Genomic DNA, 10,187 nt, shown 5'->3' with positions numbered 1-10,187 from the left:
AGGCCGGAGGGCCAGCCAAGGCGGTGGCCTGTTGACTTGGGGGATTGAAGGGCTCAGAGGCTGGCTCCAGCGTGGTAAACAGATGGCGCCCAATGGGGGCTTTCCGACAGATAGGCTGGCCCCCGCCCTGGGGCTGCATTCATGAAGCCCGACTCAAAAGCAGCCAAGGGCTGAAGGGGGAGGAGGAAAGCCTGCTCCAGGCTGAGAAGGCCCTTGCAAGCTACTGCACACCCTTTACTCGGAGCCCCACTCAAGTAGCCGATGCGAACCAGCGCTTTTCCTCTTCCCTCCCCACCCCCCAAGGCTGGAGCTTCCTCCCCAGCTTTATAGGGTGCGACTTGAACCAGCTCTTCTCCCCCCCAAGGCAGGAGCTTCCTCCCCAGCTTTATAGGGTGCGACTTGAACCAGCTCTTCTCCCCCCCAAGGCAGGAGCTTCCTCCCCAGCTTTATAGGGTGCGACTTGAACCAGCTCTTCTCCCCCCAAGGCAGGAGCTTCCTCCCCAGCTTTATAGGGTGCGACTTGAACCAGCTCTTCTCCCCCCAAGGCAGGAGCTTCCTCCCCAGCTTTATAGGGTGCGACTTGAACCAGCTCTTCTCCCCCCAAGGCAGGAGCTTCCTCCCCAGCTTTATAGGGTGCGACTTGAACCAGCTCTTCTCCCCCCCCCAAGGCAGGAGCTTCCTCCCCAGCTTTATAGGGTGCGACTTGAACCAGCTCTTCTCCCCCCAAGGCAGGAGCTTCCTCCCCAGCTTTATAGGGTGTGACTTGAACCAGCTCTTCTTCCCCCCAAGGCTGGAGCTTCCTCCCCAGCTTTACAGGGTACGACTTGAACCAGCTCTTCTCCCACCCGCCCCCAAGGTGGGAGCTTCCTCCCCAGCCTTATAGGGTGCGACTTAAACCAGCTCTTCTCCCCCAAGGCAGGAGCTTCCTCCCCAGCTTTATAGGGTGTGACTTGAACCAGCTCTTCTCCCCCCCAAGGCAGGAGCTTCCTCCCCAGCTTTATAGGGTGTGACTTGAACCAGCTCTTCTCCCCCCCCAAGGCAGGAGCTTCCTCCCCAGCTTTATAGGGTGCGACTTGAACCAGCTCTCCTCGCCCCCACCCAAGGCGGGAGCTTCCTCCCCAGCTTTATAGGGTGCAACTTGAACCAGCTCTCCTCGCCCCAAAACGGAAGCTTCCTCCCCAGCTTTATAGGGTGCTACTTGAACCAGCTCTCCTCACCCCCACCCAAGGCGGGAGCTTCCTCCCCAGCTTTATAGGATGAGGGGCATGGGGGTGTGGTCACAGGGCAGTTAGCTGAAGGCGCTCCATGTGTGCTGGGCCGTCTATACTCATTATGGAAAGTGGGGCCGTCTGTGTAGCGCTTTAGGGGCGATGAGAAGCCTTCCCGCGTCCGGGCAAGGCCTGCAACACGCAGCCCCGAGAGGTCACTGGGGGCATGAGCAGGTGGACTCAGCCTTGTCAGCCCTCCTTACTGTCGTCCTGGGCTTTGTTTTCTGTGCTGTAAGATCTTGACCCGCCCCCATGGCATTAGCAGGACAACAGAGGCGGGAGGGAGGCCGGGGGCCGTGGGGGTGGGCAGTGCACACGGGCTTCCGGGGGGGAGGGTCTCCCGACCAGCTGCATCAACATCACCTGGGAACTTGTTAGAAAGGCCCCATCCAAGACAGGCTGCGTCAGAAAGCCTCGGGGTGGGACCCACACTCTGTATTATTACCTAACAGGCCCTCTAGGCGATTCCAATCCACTCTAGCCCTCGAGAACCCCTGTGTCGGGAAGTCAGTACTGCTCAGAGACAGGCTGGACCAGCGTCATCTGGGAGCTTGCTGGAAATGCGGGGTCTCAGGCCCCACCCTCCTGAGACTCTGACTTAATTAGTCCAGCAGAAAGGAGCGTAATTATGGGTAATTTTAAAAGCTCCCAGAGCAATTCTGATTGTGCTATGGACTGAATATTTGTGTCCCACTCCCCCTGCCAGATTTGTATGTTGACATCCTAATCCGCAGTGTGACAGTCTTTGGAGGTACGGCCTTGGGGAGGTAGTTGGTTTAGACTGATCATGAGGATGGGGCCCTGATGATGGGATTAGTGCTCTTATAAAGAGACAGTGGAGAGGGGAGATCTCTCTCTCTCTCTGGACACAGGCCAAGAAAAGGCCCCGTGACGGCATCACCGGGAAGAGAACTCCCATCAGAAGGCGGCCGCGCTGGCCCCCTGAGGGTCCAGCCTCCAGGACTGCGAGAAATAAACGTTGGTGGCATTCTGCTTCAGCCGTCTGACCGACGAGGGCCTGCAGCTCAGGCTGGGGATTACTGCTCTAGGAAAGAAACTGAGATGCATGTTAGGTTCTCCAGGAGAAAAGCTGGTCCCAGGGTGTGGATGACTTTCCTCGGCAGGGACACAGCCTGCCCCTCGGCAGGGAGGGGAGCCCGGGAGCTCAGGCCAGGTGCTCTAGGTGGTACCGTCTCAGCAAATGGTACCTTCGGGTTCGCTCAAGGGAATGACGCGGGAGCTCAGCCCGAGCTGCCGGTAGTGTGAGCCGAGAGCCCCGAGACGCAGGGCTGGGCGGGAGGGGTGGTGGGCGTCCCCCTGGGCTCCCCCCGGCCAGGTCGAGTAGGAACACTTGCCAGCCAGGTGTCTGAACACGGATTCCTCCTTTAAAGCAGCTCGTCCTTCCTCTTCGTAAAATGGAGTTTTCCTCACCAGCATTTTCTCTTTACCTCTCAGCGTTACCTTGAGAACCAAGTAAGATCACACAGATGGGGACGTGGTTAGTGAAATACTAACTGCCAGCGGTCACGGTTGGCAGCCTCTACGGAGTTCTGAGCAGATAGCCTGCAGGCCAATATTTGTAGCTATTTTTATTACTGTGAAATAAAGAGAGGTCCCAGGCCGAGAGCTGAGATGCAGCCGGGGTCCCCACTGTCTCGGGCAACTGCGCTCCGAGGGCGTGTCTCCGTGGACAGGCCGCCCCGGGTCCCATTGAGTGTCGCTTGCTGTGCCGTCCGATTGCTTAATGGGGAATGTACCGCACTCCTTCTTTTTCCTTTACACACGTTGAGAAAAGAAACCACAGGAATCGTGAAATCCGACTTTGGTGAAACGGGTTGCGGAAGAGCCAGGAAGCCCGTTGCAATCGAGCCTGCAGGCTGCCGCAAGTCTGGGGTGGGTCAGAGAGCCGGGTTCTGACAGGCGCTCAGGCCGGCGTGGACGGGGCGCTCGTTCAGGCTTGTGCCCTGCGAGATGTGGGCACACAAGCCGGGGGGGGGGGGGGGGGCTAACACTTGTCACGTGACCCTGGCGAGAAAGCAAAGGCCTCAGAGCCTCATTTCTTCATCCGTGAAACACAATATCCACTCTTTCAGGATAAATAAGATTCCATAGAGCAAATCACTTATTGTGTTTGGTGAACAGTCACTGTTATGATCGTTTAAAAATCCCTCACACACCGGGCTTCAGGGGCCCCTGGGTGGCCCAGTCGGTTAAGCACCTGACTCTTGGTTTCTGCTCAGGTTGTGATCTCAGGGTCGTGGGATCGAGGCCCCGGTAGGGCCCCACGCTGAGCGTGGAGTCTGCTTCAGAGTCTCTCCCCCTTCCCCTTTGCCCCCCACCCCGTTCATGCTCTCTCTCTCTCAAATAAATAAATTCTTAAAAAAAAAAAAGAACTGGCTTGAGATAAATATCAGTGAAGTTAAGGACTTAAAAATAACAGCCTCAAATAACAGTGGAGACCCAACCGGGCAGGAGCTTGGTTCTGATAACGGGCGGTTCTTGCCATCGGCAGGTAGGTCTGAAAGCGGGCTGGTTTTCTAATTTGAATGCAATGACTGGGATGGAACATGATGAAGTGAGGTTTTCCTGTTTTTTGTTTTTTAAGAAATGCTGCATCTAATCATACATTCTTGAATTGATTCTTTTTGTTGTTTAAGTTCCATTCTTATAGAAAAAGTGTCAATACTTTGTGTAAAAGTGTAATACTTAATAAAATGAAGTCTCAGAGGCCCTGAAGGCCAGAATTCGGCTTGCAGACCATCTAGCAAGGAGGCGAGGTAGACTTCTCCTCCATCACGGACAGTAGTTCTCCTCAAGACGGCAAATGATGGAAGTTTTCTCACTTGGTAAAGTTTTCTACATTAATGACAAATGCATTTATCTTTTCATATGTTTGCTAAACAAAACCACGATGACCACTCTTGATATGACTGACTTCGCGTACCTTTGAGAGTCCCGCTTGGCTTCGATCTGGGCAGCGGGGGGCTCGTGCTGCCTGTCCCTCCATCCCTGTTCTACAAGACGTGCCCGCTTCTGACGGGGAGGGTGGGCAGATGGGCTGGGAGCCGTGGGGAACCGTGCAGGGCGACGTAGCGGGCTCAGGGCACAGAGCCTGGGGACTGACACCGGCAGGACCGCGTGCCCACGTGCCCGAGGGCAATTGGTGCAGGGCCAAAACATACAACACCGTTCGTCTTCAATCTGCTAATGACGAGGGATCGGTTTTCAGCTTCTGCTTGCCTCTCTCTGGGTCACTGCCCGGGTGACCCGACCCAATCCTGGGTCTCCCCACGGCCATAGGATTTACACCCCACGCTCAGGCTCGCCTCTGAACTTCAGACCCGTGTATCCAATTGCCGCTGGACATCTTGATTTTCTGCTCAGAGCTGTTCCTCCCCCGGCCTGATCGCCCCAGTGAATGCACGCTCCATTCTTCCAGTTGTCCAGGAAAAAGGTTGGGTTGCCCTTGACTCCCATCTTGACATCACACCACATCCATCCAGTCGATGAGCCCATCCTGTTGTGCCCCCTTCAGAGCACACCCTCACTGTATTTCTCCCGGCCACCACCATCGTCGACTGTGCTAGGAGCTTCCTGGTCCGCCTCCTGCGTCTGCCCCTGGTCCTGTAGCTGGCTGGCTCAGAGCAGCCAGAGGGGTTCTTCTAAAATGCAAGGCAGGCAATCATCATGTTGCTTCTCTTCTCAAGTCTCTCTAGAATCTCAAGTCGATATAATGACCTGTGAGGCCCCATACGATCGTCTTCCCGCGGCTCCTCCAAGTTCATCTCCTTCCCCTCAGTCTCCTCCTACCCCAGTCACAGGAGCCTCTTCACTGCTCTTCAACTCAGCCTCAGGGCCTTTGCACGGAACTGTTTCTCCTGGGGTGCTCTTTTCCCCGAGACATGGTTTGCTTGCTCAGCTCCTTCAGATTTTAGGACTTGGGTCCTCACTAAGAGCTCTGTGTGCTTCATCCATGTGTTGCACCTTACTCGAAGTATTCGTCACGCGTCAACGGGGAAGCAAATCACTGAGTGTGTGGAACGGGGGATTGAATGCCGCAAATTAATTCTAAGAGCGATGGAAGAGGCTGAGAAGCCTGTGGGGACAGTTAAGAACCCAGAAGTTAGAGAGGGACCATATGACCGGACCCATCACCTGGCCGGAGCTGGAGCTGGAGCCCTGAAGAGACAGCCTGCATGAGAGATGCTGCCCCGGAAGGTGGGGGAGACCGTCCTCCTCCCCCCTCCTGCCCCTGGAGGATCGCACGGACGCGGGCCCCGCCTGCAGGGGCGGCACCCAACGCTCCCGCCCAGCAGGTCCACAGCTTTAGTGTGTCTCAGAGCATCAGTCAAGCTTGACATATTTACAACTTTTTGTTTATTTGTGGTTTCCCTACCTTGGCCGGAATATGGGGCCCATGAAGGCCGGGGCTCTGCTGTTTTGTTCAGGACAATATCCTTGGCTCCCGAAACAGTGCATGGCACCAGTAGGCCCCCAGTAAATGCTTGTTGAATGGAAGCATACACCTCAACAGACGGTGCATCTGACTCGCGGCAGGCCCTGAAGACCTATATATTGAATAAATGAGACTGAGTCACGGTCATACGACCAGCTAAGTGTTATGTGAAAAATAACACGGTGCCGTCTTAGTTCAAATCAACACATTCTCTAACACAAGGCTCCCGAGAAGATCACATTCATCATAAGAACCTTGTAACATATGATGCATTTTCATATGTGACTCCTTCAAACCCCTGGCGTCCTATTTCCAGAGTGCCTTCCATTTCATCCTCATGGATTTGTCCACTTAAAGTCCTCCCTGTTGGGTTCTTTTTGCTTTCTAAGTTTTAAAAATAGCTCAAGAAACCTGAAACTCTGAACTCAATTTGTCAAAAAATAAGCTTCAAAATAAATCTTGTACTATTTTTTACTAATAAATTGAACACCATAGTTCAGAAATAAATAGACAAAAATAGTTTATTAAATCTCAAGATTAAAACCAAATATGGCTTTATGGTCACTTAAGCAGTAAAAGCTGCATGAAACTATGAAGTGTCAGACAGAAACATTTCTCTGTTCTGGAAACTTTTCCCTTTAAGGGAAATCCAGTGTGGACTATTCTGTTCATACTTTCCTGATCTCTTCTAGAGATCACATTTTAAGTGACTCCTATTAGGGAAAGCTGGATTTTTATTTTCCTGTGGAAACTTCAGGTAGATAGCGGTATCTGGGTAGTGAGTGAATATAGACTTAAGGTCTATGATTCTGTGACCAATTTGAGGAAGTTAAAGATATTTTTTAGCTACTGAACTTCCTTTTTAGGATTCTTTATACCTGAAGACAAACAAGGGACTGAATTTCAGCCTGAAGATATGTCATGTGTTTAAAATATCTTCAAGACCGAAAGAAAAACATTCTTCCGTTTCCCTAGGGAACAAGTGATGCATTCAGGCGAACGCGGAAGGAGAGTGGCCCCGACAAGCAGGAAGGTCACGGCGCGTTCCCTTTGTCTCCAGGCAAGAGGAGAGTGCAGTACCTCTCTCTGTGTGAATTCGCTTCTGTTCCCTGTCCGGGGCTCAGATCTCCGACAGGCATAACTGTTGTCGACGTGGTCCTGGTCATGCTTGCTCTTGAAGCTCGCTCTTTGTTTCCAGACCTGCTCACAAACCCTGGAGAAAACTGGCGCACACAGCAAATTGAAACAAACTCTGTTGTTCCAGTTAATTTGTTCCCAATAAGTGGATGGCACAGCTGGGAAAGAATTGCTTCCTAGTTTATTCCAATTTTGGGAAACTCTGAGATCAGCTTCTCGTTTTTCCAGTCGTTTGTACTTTGGGATATGTTATTCAGCTCCCCTAATTGAATAATGATGGCACGTGCTCGGCCTGAAATCCTAAGGTGACCCGTTAGTCCCACTCTGAACAACCCTCTGAGCCTGGATCTCTTACTACGCTCTTTCACAGATCGAGGCACTGGGGCACCGAGAGCTCAGGAACTCGCCCGAAGTCCCTTGGCTACCAGGTGGAGGAGGAGCGCCACAAACCGGAGCAGTCTGGCTCCAGAGCCCATGATCCCGCCCAGCCTCCAGGCTAGCCAAGGGAAACTGAAACGCTTCCTTCATGAAGGAAGCTGAACTTGTATTCTGGTGCTCTTCTCTAGAGAAAAACCTACCTTCTGAAGCTGCTTTTCCAAGAAAGCGGAGGCCTTGATAGCACCTTGAAGAGACAATAAAACAAAGGGAGTTTCACTGCTATACATTCTAAACAAAAAAATAATAGGAACGTGGGTTCCTCATAGAAGGCAAAGCAGGGAGGGGGTCAGACAGAGAAGAGGGCCTGGAGGCCCAGGGGACGTGGCTGGGAGGTGGCCTGGCGAAGGGACAGTTGCTTGGTGGAGGGTCTTACAATCCCTATAGGATTTTGGAAGTCAAGTTTACTTAAATTTCAAAGGCTGAGTGATATCATCTGACCTCTGAGTTATTCTTATAAATGTTTAATATAGCTCTAATAGTCAACCTGTATTCCTCAGAAAACCGTGCTTTTAGATATCCCACTGGGTTTAAAATAAGATTGTTTTATAATTGAATCTTGTCCTCTCCTATGGATCAATATTTTTCTTGAAAATCAAGGAGAAAGTAACTGCCCATAAGCAAATCTGAGTGCAATTTCAGATGCCCCCCAAATTATAATATCACAGACATTTATGCCACAGAACTGAGAGTAGACACAAGGAAACAGAAGCTTGACCAACATTTGAGAATCAGCGCTATGCCGCACTGCTCTTGTTAATCAGTGATATGAAGTAGAATTGACATACAGTACAGTTCACTAACTTCATGCAGTCTTAAAAAATATACTCATTAGTGTTGCCCCCGCCATAATCGTGACACAGAACATCTCCATCTTCACGTTCCTTTGTGTTCAGTCTCTTCCCTACTCCCCACCCCGGCAAGCAGCGATCTGTTTTCTATCATTTTACTTTTGCCTTTTCTAATTTTTAGATATAAAGGGAATCATATGATAGTGAGTCTTCTGTGTCTGGCTTCTTTCACTTACCAAAGGCTTTCGAGATTCCTCCATATTGTTGCACGTGTGGTTTTCCGCCATCTGGTTGGATGGACCACAGTTTATCCGTTTACCGATTGATAGACATTCGGGTTGTTTCCAGTTTCAGCTGTCATAAAGAAAGCGATCATTAACATTCATGTACAACCATTTGCATGAGCGTGTTTTCATTTTTCTCCGGTAAATATTTAGGAGTGGGGTCATAGGTCACATGGCAAGTGAATGTTTAACTTTATAAGGAGTAGCCCAACTGTTTTCCAAAGTGGCTGTATAACTTTTTATTCTCACTCCAAGAGAGTTCCAGTTACTCAACCTCTTCTCAGCACTTGGTATTTTCAGTCTTTTTCATCTGAACCATACTGTTAGGTACGTAGTGGTATCTCGTTGTGGTTTGAATTAGCATTTCCTAAATGATTAAGATGTTAAACATCTCTTTATGTGTTTATTTGCCACTCAGCAAATATTCTGGCCATTTAAGAAAATGGAGTTGTTTGTCTTCTTTTTGGGTTAGAAGAATTCTTTCTATATTCAGGATACAAGTCCTTTATCAGAAACATGTTTTGAAAATATTTTCTCCTAATGTGTGGCTTGACTTTTCATTGTTTTAATGTTTTTTGGAAGAGCAAATGTTTTCAGTATTGGTGAAATTTAATTCATCAGTGTTTTCTTTTATGGTTCATGCTTTTTATGCCCTATTTCAAAATCTCTTGTTTAAAGCCACAAAATTTTTAAAAATATTTTCTTTTAGAAGTTTTATATTTTTGATTCTTCTACTAGAGATCTATGGCTCATTTTGAGTTAATTTTTATGAACCATGTGAGGTAGGGATCGAGGTTCTTTTTGTGTGTATATATGGATATTTGATTATTCCAACACTATTTTTTTTTTTTTTACAAAGACTAGCATATCTACTATATGCTAGGTATTAAGCTGTACTCTTTAAAATTTACTTTCTATTTCAAACATGCAATAACTCTTCTCTATGTCCCTTTCTAATAGGAATCTGGGAACAATGAACTCAAGGTAGGGAATGTGATTATAGGAATTTCTGAGATTTTCTATGCATATTTTCTATTAGGTGACACTTGCTCAATCTATCACCTCATCAGAATCAAGTTCAATGGACAACCTCCCATTTTCTGGGTCAGAAAATTCATGAAGAGCTTAGCCAAACTTTTGTTTTGAGGGTGGAAAGGTAAAATTTAACCATTAAGAATTTAGAAACTCAACAAATACATGGTGTAGCAAAGAGGACAGGAACTTTTCCTCTATAGGTTTTGGCTCAGGTGAAACCCAATATTTCAAACACAGGGAGGAAAAGTCTATGTTTCTTGTATATGAGATCGGTGTGTATAAAATCTGATTTTAAATTCTCTAAGGAATGGTTAAATGCATTGGCCTATGCTTGGGAGGTTAGAGGGAACACTATTTTTCTTCTCCTACCAGTTTCCTAATTGTTGGGGGAGCACCTGTCATGTAATACCTCTTTTATCTCTCGAGGCTCGCGCTCCTATTTGGCAGGTGGAATAACTTATTTGATTGGTGAATTTGGGAACAGAAACTTGGCACATGTAACTCCATCCTCTTTCTTTCTCTTTGGGCTCCATGCAACCTATAGAAGACTCCCATTCTTAGGGAGACTTGGTTCTTTCCAGTTCTCCCCATGACTTGTGTGTAAGTATGTCTTCTTCTAGAATTTGATATTAGGAACCTAGCTTGCCCACAGGTACATTTACTAATATAAGTTTTATCAGTAAAAAAGGTGGCATTTTCTCTCCCAACTGAGCATCATTTCTCGGTGGTTTCAGAATATGGGTAGGGATGAGGGTTGCAGTTTATTGGGCCTCCAACTGCA

The 10,187-nt window shown here is 48.9% G+C and overlaps 1 long non-coding RNA gene across 1 annotated transcript; it reads right to left on the bottom strand.

The window, feature by feature from the left end:
• Positions 1 to 6,282: 6,282 nt before the first annotated feature.
• LOC144379483 (uncharacterized) lies at positions 6,283 to 9,143 on the bottom strand. Its single transcript, XR_013442649.1, has 3 exons — positions 8,324 to 9,143; positions 7,440 to 7,483; positions 6,283 to 6,947 (listed from the first exon to the last, which is right to left on the bottom strand). It is a non-coding gene; the product is annotated as an uncharacterized LOC144379483 (long non-coding RNA).
• Positions 9,144 to 10,187: the final 1,044 nt, after the last annotated feature.

Source organism: Halichoerus grypus, chromosome 11, assembly GCF_964656455.1.
Source record: "Halichoerus grypus chromosome 11, mHalGry1.hap1.1, whole genome shotgun sequence".
NCBI classification, from domain to species: Eukaryota; Metazoa; Chordata; class Mammalia; order Carnivora; family Phocidae; genus Halichoerus; species Halichoerus grypus.
This window is presented reverse-complemented; position numbering and strand designations above follow the sequence as displayed.